General features: G+C 38.1%; 1 non-coding gene across 1 annotated transcript; it reads left to right on the forward strand.

The window, feature by feature from the left end:
* Nucleotides 1–8,409: 8,409 nt before the first annotated feature.
* On the forward strand, nt 8,410–8,516 carry LOC112130041 (U6 spliceosomal RNA). The gene has a single exon (XR_002912353.1). It is a non-coding gene; the product is annotated as a U6 spliceosomal RNA (small nuclear RNA).
* Nucleotides 8,517–10,539: the final 2,023 nt, after the last annotated feature.

Here is a 10,539-nt window from a genome sequence, read left to right on the forward strand (position 1 = left end):
CTTACCACATCAAAGAAATGATGTATTTGCTATCAGGCTAAAAAGAGCAGTAGCAGTATAGAGAGCCTTTATCCTATGTTTAGATGCTTTCCTCACTTTTTTTTTTTCTTTTGGAGAAACCACTTTCTTGTATTTTGGGGTGGTGTTTCTGCTTTTCAACATGTATGTGGGGAATTGTTGCAATTTTCACTTTGTCGATTACATTGGCCAAGAGATATTGTACTGCATTTCAACCTGATGCCTTCCACATTTGTATAGATCACAAACCCCATAGTTTAGGAATGAGCCAAAAACATGCCACATCTGCATGATGCTAAAGGTCATTCCTTTGAAATGCATCATACCAAATGGAATCTTATTTCTTGCCAAAAACGTTGTGGGCGTCTGTCACAACATTTATCTTCCTTCCATCAACAGCAGCAGCAGCAGCAACTTCATAATATTTCATGTTCAACCTTGGATGACATCAGAGAGACTCTTTAGCTCGTGTCTATGGGTTTTCACCATATGACCAGAACCTCAAGGCTCCTGTTCTCACATTCCCCATCTCCTCATCATCACAGATCAAGGTTCACTTTCTTTGTAAACTTTCCCTTTAACCCCACTCACTAACAAAATCACTGACTTAACTCTCACTACAGCAAAATTATATATTTACAAATGTCTATTTCTCTTGCATTGGTTGGCTTTTGTCTTTTCCATTAGATTATAGACTATGAACTGTGAGTATTGCCAAAAATGTCTCAAACTAACCCGCTACCATTCTTTGATGATACATGATTATATATGAATTTATCTTGTTTTTCATAACTTTATTATCTTTCTCCCAAACCCACCCATGCATCATTTTCATGGGCTAATGTAATCAGAACCACTCCTGGCATTTAGGCTAGAAAACACCAACAATGATGAGGAAAGCAAATATCCTTTAAACATTTATCTTCTCCATTGTTATGCTATAGTCCCCTGAAGCTGCCTGCAAAAGCTACAATGTTCTTACTGCTGATGGTGTCACTCATGAAAATTCTGGTGTCTACGCCAAGAAAACTTATTATAAGAAAGAAACGGCTGGGCACGGTGGCTCATGCCTGTAATCCCAACACTTTGGGAGGCCGAGGAAGGTGGATCAAAAGGTCAGGAGATCGAGACCATCCTGGCTAACACGGTGAAACCCCGTCTCTACTAAAAATACAAAAAAAAAAAAAATCAGCCGGGCCTGGTGGTGGGTGCCTGTACTCGCAGCTACTTGGGAGGCTGAAGCAGGAGAATGGCCTGAACCCGGGAGGTGGAGCTTGCAGTGAGCTGAGATTGCGCCACTGCACTCCAGCCTGGGCGACAGAGCAAGACTCCGCCTCAAAAAAAAAAGAAAGAAAGAAACGTATTTTCCCACTCCTGGTTTCTATGAGGAAGAATTTTCCCCTAAGCACTTCTGGCTTCTCAGCCTACTCCTTACTTTTCACCACAGAAATAGAGTGAATTACCTGATTTGATGAATCTGGGAGAGGAATTGGACACACACACCTCAGCATCTTCTTATCATCCTCTTCCTCTTGGGAGCCAGCCATCTGCAGGGTGAACGTGCTCCTCTGTGCTAGAAGTTTTCCAGGGCAGGCCCCACAGACAGCAGACTGCAGAAGTGCAGCACTGCCCAAGGCCAGGTGGGTCAGTTTCAGTCCAAGTATTTTATATAAGTACAGATGCCCATTTTCACTGCACACCCAAGCTTCTAACAGCTGGCATCTTGGTTTCCATCTGACCTATTGTTTGTCTTTGTCATAAAATTACTCAGAAAAGGAGAGTGTTTACTGAGTCCCTCTCCAACGGCAACAGTGCTACCAGACATTTGGCTGGCATTGGCAGGAGTTAGTAAGCTCCTAAGGCAATGCTGCTCTCTGAATGTGGGCAGGAGGACATCCATTTCCTCCCTGAAAGCTGTGCTGCAGTTAATACTCACAATGATCACTGTGGTCCCCTACGCTCCTGTCTCTAATAAACCTCCAGATTCCTCTCATCCTATTGCCCTGTGGTCTGAGGCCACAAACCAATCTCAAGGAACACATAGCATCTCACAGTGACCAAGTGACACCCTCCTTCTTAGGGGTAGAGGTTTGTGTTGCTGTATCCTCTTTGCTGTAGGTACAGCTGCCCCTCTGTTTCCCCAGGTTCCATATCTGCAGGTCAAAAATATTTGGAAAAAAAGTACAAATAGAAAAACAATATAGTATAACAACTATTTACATAGCATTTACATGGTGTTAGACATTATAAGTAATCCAGAGATGATTTAAAGTATACTGGAAGGGTTGGGCATGGTGGCTTATGCCTGTAATCCCAGCACTTTGGGAGGCTGAGGTGGGCAAATCACTTGAGGCCAGGAGTTCAAGACCAGCCTGAGCAACATGGAGAAATCCTGTCTACTAAAAATACAAAAATTAGCTGGGCGTGGTTGTGCATGCCTGTAGTCTCAGCTACTTGGGTGGCTGAGGCATGAGAATCACTTGAGCCGAAGAGGTGGAGGTTGAAGTGAACCAAGATTGTGCCACTGTGCTCCAGCCTGGGCAACAGAGTGAGATTCTGTCTCAAAAAAATAAATAAATAAATAAAGTATATGGGAGGATGTGCATAGGTTATATGCAAATACTATGCCATCTTATATATAGGGGGCTTGAATATTCAGGAATTTTTGTATCCACGGGGCCCTGGAACCAATCCTCCATGGATACCAAGGGATGACTGTAGTTTCCAGCAGGGAGATCATCACAATGGCATGTTTTTTATGTTTCAGAGGAAAGCATCTTCTAGTCTATGAAGGTACACTCTGGAGCTGCTCTGGATATTGGCAATGTTGCTACCAATCTAGAAATCAGGAACCTAAAGACCCTTTTCTAACACACTGGCCTAGGGTAAGTCAACTGAGTGTGGTCAGAGTCTATCTCAACATGGAGTATTGCAGCCCCAGTGCCTCACTTCTGAGTGACCCAGCGAGCCCAGAACAAGTGGGAAAAGTAGACACAAGTGAAATCTCCTTTAACTAGTTCTTTCCTCCCACCTCCCACCCTCACCCACCTCGTTTTCAGGCCTTTCTTTCTTCTATGCCCAGACCTGTCTAATGTATGTGAAAATAGAATCTCCCAACTTTTTCTCACTGAGACCAACTGAGCTTATTATATAATTTCAGCTCTTGTTCCAAGAAAACCAAGATCAATCTAAAAAAGCAGTCATCTGAACTTGGCAGACATTCGTGTGGGAAAGTCTTTAAGCAAAAACAAATTTGTTGATGTACTGGGACAAGAAACTCAGAGAACAGATAAAATGTTCCATGAGCCAACTCTGTCCTCGCTTCAGATTCACTCTGTTCTCAGCCAACAGTCCTTGTTCCACTCTATGGAAGATGCCAACTCATCAGTTTGTCATGATTAGGCCAGATGCCCTCACCAAAGGGCCCAAGGAATACCAAACGGTCATTCCTTAGGCCCTTTGGTTAGGGAGACAATCACTAAGTTCAGAAACCTTAGGCTGTAGTGCATGAAAAAAACACCTGACCAACAAAAGGAGTGAAGAAAGGTATTAACAACAAAGAGTTGCATTGAGATAGCTTTTGTGCTTCTAGTCTATGTCAATCAATTAATTTCCTCTGGCCATGCTCCCCTCCTTTTCAAGGCTATATGGAGGGGGTCCTTCTGTCTTTATTACAGTTAGGGATAACATGACAAAACATACTGAATTCAGCTTCAAAATTGAAATATAAATAAATATTAGGGTTCCCCAAGGAAGGAAGTTGCTTTTCCTTTCCCAAGCAAGAAGTGGAGGAGACGGGGAGAAGATGGTTCTGGGGAATATCAAAACAGCTGCAGCTCCTTAGGCAAGGGGAAATACTAGTTAGGGATAGCCTCACATCAAGGAAAGAGATACTAAGAAACTGGTCTTATAAAGGACCAAAGCAACTGGAAAGAAAGCATATCACTTTATACCCAGTGGAAAACACTGGAGGTTCATGGTGACCCAGGTGGATTGATTTATTATTCAAAAGGTAATAGCTGTCTAGGATTTGTGCCTGTGTCCAGCTCTTCTTCCTCTGTGGTTTCTTCTTGAGCACGGGCTTTAAAATAGCATGTGAGAGTCAGAAAAGAAGACGCCAGAATGTCAAATAACTCCCAAGTACCATGCTGAACATTTTTGGTGTTCTGGGTTCTCTTGAGTTGTTTCTTTCAGGAGTTACAAGAGTGGAACAAATGGGCAGCCATTGAGAGGCTCAGCCTTGCTCACTGCCTTGCCGACTCACTACTTTCTGAGCAAGGCAATTCTCTTTCTTCTCAGAATCCCCTGTCTGATAAAAATCAATAATAAAAGTATATACCCTGTGCAAGCAGAAACTTTTATTTCCCAGGGGCTCAAAGCATTTCCCAATCACCAGTCCTCTAATCCACAATTCCAATCAGTATTTAGCCAATAGGCTAAATTTATCTTCTAAATATCAACATCTATGTTCAAATCAAGAATGGATCCAATCAGCAGGTAGAGGAATTGGAACATGCAAGTCAGTGTCCTACCAATATAATCCAGAGCCATCATGTCAGTGCTGCTAAAAATGGTATTAGCTAATTAGGTGACCACCATTAATGGAAGTCATGATGCAACGTAACTGACGGTGTTGTTGCCCTAATGACCCAAGCCACAGTTTATGGCCATACCAAGTCTGATCTCCTCTAATGAACCATGCCATTTATCTGAACCTGAACTTGGAGATATTTAATTATATATTTATGCCCTATAAAATAGGCAGGACCCAGAAGGCTGCTATTGTTTTCTGTTTCTCAGATAATAGTAATAACCTTTGTTTTTTGTGAGTAAACTAATTGCTCCAAAGAGAAACTCACCTACAATAATTAGTTCCCTGAGATCTTTTCACAAAGTCCAGGACCCAGTGGATTCATCCAGTGGCGTTTACAGCCTGGAACTAGCATTTTCCTTACAATGGCATGGTCCATTACAAGTTAGCAATAACAAATTGCTAACTGTAGAATAATTTCTCTGGAATTTTGTAGAATTCAAAAGAAACAACTGCATTCTTTCAGAAATTTACCACAACTGAAACAAGGCCAAGTTTATAAAAATGCCTCAACTGTAATCTGCTCCACAAAATCCCAATGCTGGAAAGAACCTTGAAGTCATCTAGTTCACACATATCCTTCAGAAAAGAAAAGATCAAAAGGACTTGAAATAAAAAAAAAAATTCAAAAAACCACTCTGGATTCCTGTCCTATTTCAGCCACTAATTCATTTGACCTAGAATGCATTACATCATCTCCCTCAAATTCACTGTCTTCATATGTATGATGATAGCTTTAAACCAGATTATGTCTAAAGTTCCACCCAACTTGAAAATCCATGATTCCATGAAATCAGACTACAGGTGGCCCTTGAATAACATGGGTTTGAACTGTGTGCATCCACTTATAAGCAGATTTTTTAAAATAAATATACTGGAAAAATTTTTGCAGATTTGTGACAATTTCAAAAAACTCACAGACAAAAAGCATAGCTTAGAAATATCAAAAAGATTAAGAAAAAGATTATGTCATAAATGCACAAAATATATGTAGATACTAGTTTATCACTTACTACCATAAAATATATATGAATTTATTATAAAATGTTAAAACGTACCAAAACTTAGGTACACAAACACTATACATGGCACCATTCACATAAACAAATATAAAGATGTAGTATTAAATCATAACTGCATAAAGCTAACCACACTACATACCGTACTACCATAATAATTTCATAGCCACCTCCTGTTGCTGTTGAGATGAGCTCAAGTGTTGCAAGTATCCACTTAAAACCCTGTGTGACACTAATCATCTTTGCGTGAACAGTTCATCTCTCCAGTATATTGCGTTACCACAGTAAAAAGTGATCTCTCAAAGTTCTAGGTTTCTTTCATTGTGTTAAGTGCAATATTGTAAACCTTGAATAATACCATGGGATCCATATATAGTGCCACTAGGCATGCTGGAAGTGCTCCCAAGAACAGAGAAAAGTCATAACATTGCAAGAAAACGTTGAACTGCTTGATATATTACTGTAGAATGAGGTCTGCCGCTGCACTTGCCCACCATCTCAGACAGACAATTCATCTTGTAAACAGATGATGTAAACTTACTATTGTGATTACTACAGTACAGTACTGTAACTGTATTTTATCTTCCTTATGATTTTCTTTTTTTTTTTTGAGACGGAGTCTTGCTCTGTCGCCAGGCTGGAGTGCAGTGGTGTGATCTCGGCTCACTGCAAGCTCCGCCTCCCGGGTTCAAGCAATACTCCTGCCTCAGCCTCCCAAGTAGCTGGTAACTACAGGTGAGCACCACCATGCCCAGTTAATTTTTGTACTTTTAGTAGAGACGGGGTTTCACCCTGTTGGCCAGAATGGTCTAGATCTCTTGACCTCGTGATTCGCCCACCTTGGCCTCCCAAAGTGCTGGGATTACAGGCATGAGCCACCGTGCCCAGCCCGTATGATTTTCTTAATAACATTTTCTATTCTGTAGCTTACTTTATTGTAAGAATACAGTATATAATACCTACACAAAATATATGTTAATCGACTGTTTATGTAGTCAACAGTAGGCTATCAGTAGTTAATTTCTGAAGGAGTCAAAAGCTATACGTGGATTTTCAACTGCGTGGGGGGTCAGCACCAAAATCTTAAGTTGTTCAGGGGTCAACTAACTGTACTTTGAAAACTGAATAGGGAGAAAGAGCCTACATTTTTCCTTACAGAGAAATGCCAAGACTTTTGTTAACTTTCAAACTGGAGGAATGCTAACTGTCATAGCTGAGATCTGGGAAAATTTTAACCTATGCCAAAGTCAAGTTTCTACATAATTATTTTTAAAGTGAGGATAATTTTTCTACTTGAGACAACCTAGCACAGTGACAGAATAAGAAGATAGAAAATGTCTCACTATTTGCTCTTGCTGAATGCAATCCATAACCTAACTGAAGAGTAGGTGAAATGCATTACCTTCCCAGGGAACAACTCAAATCTCTTTCCTGAGAATCATTCCCTTTCTGCAAGAATTCTATGAAAGAATTATATACAATAGAATAAAAGTTATTATTTATTTACTAAATCAAAGTTGCTGGATCATGATTACACATTTATCAGAAAAAGTCATAAATTTTATGCTTAGAGATTTTACACTTTATAATAGAATTAAAATACTCGGAATTGGAATAACTCTAAAAATGAATACAAGTAATTTAAAGGAAAATATTTAATGGATTTAGTCAATAAAGTAGTATAAAAATATACAAACTACAGGTAGGTGCTGTAGCTTAAAATTAAGCGTCTTCGTATTTGTTAATTGTGTCCTTGGAAGGCATCTTTTATATCAGCCCGACTAAAATGATCTACCACCCTTTGCTCTCTCTTTAAACAAATATAGTCATTTTTCTTCCTCACACTTTGATACAAATTTCTCTATTCCGGTGAATATGGATGTCTATTTTTTCTTTCTTGGTAAGCAGAAAGAAGTCTGAATCACAATTCAAAATGCAATTTTAGTTTAAGTCGAAAATGGGGGGACTACTAATTATATGGGCAATAGTATTATGATGCGCTAAGAATGCCATCAAAACTTCTGTCTGCATATATATTATGTATGCATATATTTGTGCATTAATTATATAATAGAAATAACATATACTGTGTGTTATCTATCATCTATTTTCTATCATATCCACTTTAACTTAAGACATAAGTACAGATTAATTAATAACCCTTAGCAAATTAATTAAAATGGGAATTCTTTTCATGAAGTCACATATATCTAAAGTTGTGAGGACCAACCCACATGTTGGTTTCAGTGTTAATCTTTTCCTTTAAAGATCAAGTATGATTACCATTTGGAAATTAATTTTAGGCAGTTATTTGACTAATATCATAGCTCATTTAGCTAAGAAAGAAAAGAGCAAGAATTGAGAACCCTCATTCAATACTGACTGCAAACTGTGGCAATGCTAGAGTTCCTAACAAAAATCATCTATGTAAAGTTTGGTTACACAAGCTAGTAATGGCTAGGGACAGCTTAAATTTGCAGTATGTGTACACTAGTTTATCAGAACCTCAATTGAATAATGTATACTCTTTAATCCCCCAAAAAATTACTGAGTATCTTAGCTTTGGGCTTTAACTATTTGGACTAGCAAGTTTTGTTTTGTTTTGTTTTGTTTTGTTTTGCTTTTAGTAGCTATTGCCAAAATGTAAATCAGTTAGTCAGATAATATATGATGAATATACTTAATAATTGATACACTCAACAAGAATGAAAGTACTCATGGATATGAAAAAATACCTCCCCTTTTCAAAAAGGTAATTTATGTATTAAGAAAAAAACTTCAGTGCTCACTTCGGCAGCAAATATACTAAGATTGGAACGATATAGAGAAAATGAACATGGTCCCTGCACAAGGATGACATGCAAATTTGTGAAGCGTTCTATATTTTTTTATCTGTGCAGCAAACCACCATGGCACATGTTTACCTATGTAACAAACCTGCACATCCTGTACGTGTACCCCGGAACCTAAAAGATGAAAAAAAAAAAAAAAAACTTTAGACAACAGATGGGCTTTAAGAGATAGAATGGAAATGTGGAAAGCTTCCAGTTTGTTAGGTAGCTAGCAGCACCTAATAAGCAACTCCTAGTTTCTTATAAAAATAACTTTGACACCAGGTGCAGTGGCTAACGCCTGTAATCCCAGCACTTTGGGAGGCTGAGGCAGGTGGATCACCTGAGGTCAGGAGTTTGAGACCAGCCTGGCCAACATGGTGAAACCCCGTCTCTACTAAAAATACAAAAATTAGCCAGGTGTGGTGGTGTGCGCCTATAGTCCCAGCTACTCAGGAGGCTGAGGCAGGAGAATCACTTGAACTCGGGAGGCGGAGATTGCAGTGAGCCGAGATCGTGCCATTGCACTCCAGCCTGGGCGACAGAGTGAGACTCCATCTCAAAAAAATAAAAAATAAAAAATAAAAAAACTTTAAAGACAATTCTCATTGAAGGAAGACATCTTATGGAAATACACGATTGCTCAAAGATAAATGTATAAAGACATTCACTGGAGCTTTGTTTGAAAAGGAAATCATTAGAAATTCCCTAAATGTTCATTGAAAAACAAATGTTTAAATAAACTATGAGATACCAATGCAATAGGTTAATTTGCAGCCTTTATAAATACTGAAATATGTATACATTGATATGAAAAGTACTCCCTGCATAAAAATAAGATTTTCAAAATGTTTGGACAGTATCTGTAGAATAAGCCCCTTTAAAAATAACAATCATAAAACATGTATACATTATGATAAAGGCAAAAAAGTTCCAATAAGTATTTGCAAAATATTTGATCATCTTTTGGGAGACATGATTATAGTGTATTTCATTCACTTTTTGCTTATTCATTTGTTTTGACATCTTTATGAGATGTAATTTCCACACCATAAAATTCATCCATTTAAAGTATACAAATTCAATGATTTTCAGTACATATTACAAAGTTGAGCAAGCATCTCTACACTCTAATTTTAGAACATTTTTGTTACCCCTAAAGGAAAAAGAAACCACATAGGCATTAGTAGTCACTCTCCACTCCCTCTCTAGCAACTATCTGGGCAGCCACTAACATACTTTCTGTCTCTATGGATTTGTCTATTCTGGATATTTCATATAAATGGTATTGTACAATATGTGAATTTTTGTGTCTGACTTTTTTTGCTTCACATAATGTTTTAAAGTTTCATCCATGTTGTAGCATGTATCAGCACTTTATTCCTTTTTATGGCTGAATAATGTTCCATTGTATGGATATATATTTTGTTTATCCATTTGTTAGTTGATGGACATTTGAGTTGTTTCCACTTTTTGGCTATTATAAATAATATTGCTATAAACACTGGGGTGTGTTTTTGTGTGGATGTGTGTTTTTATTTCTCTTGCGTAGATGCCTAGGAGTGGAATTGCTGGGTTATACACCAACTCTATGTTTAACTTTTTGAGAAACTATTAAACTGTTTTCCATAGCAGCTGCACCATTTTGCATTGCCACCAGCAATGTAAGAGGGTTCCAAATCTTCCATATTCTTGGCAATGCTTGTTGTTGTTTATCTTTTTTATTATAGCTACCCTTGTGGATATGAATTGGTATCTCATTCCACTTTTGATTTTTATTTCTCTGATGGCTAATGATATTTATCATCTTTTCATGTGTTTACTGGCCATTTGTATATCTTTGGAGAAATAGTTATTCAAATTCTTTGCCCATTTTTAATTAGGTTGTCTTTTTATATGAGCTCTTTATATGGTCTGGAGACATATCCCCGATTAGATACATAATTTGCAGATATTTTCTCTTATTCTGTGGGTTCTTTTTACTTTCTTGATGATGTCCTTTGCAGTGCAACACTTTTTTATTTCGATTAAATGCAACTTAGCTTTCATTTTCTTTCACTGCATTGGTGTGACAGCTAAG

The sequence above is a fragment of the Pongo abelii genome, chromosome 17 (genome assembly GCF_028885655.2).
Source record: "Pongo abelii isolate AG06213 chromosome 17, NHGRI_mPonAbe1-v2.0_pri, whole genome shotgun sequence".
Taxonomy (NCBI): domain Eukaryota; kingdom Metazoa; phylum Chordata; class Mammalia; order Primates; family Hominidae; genus Pongo; species Pongo abelii.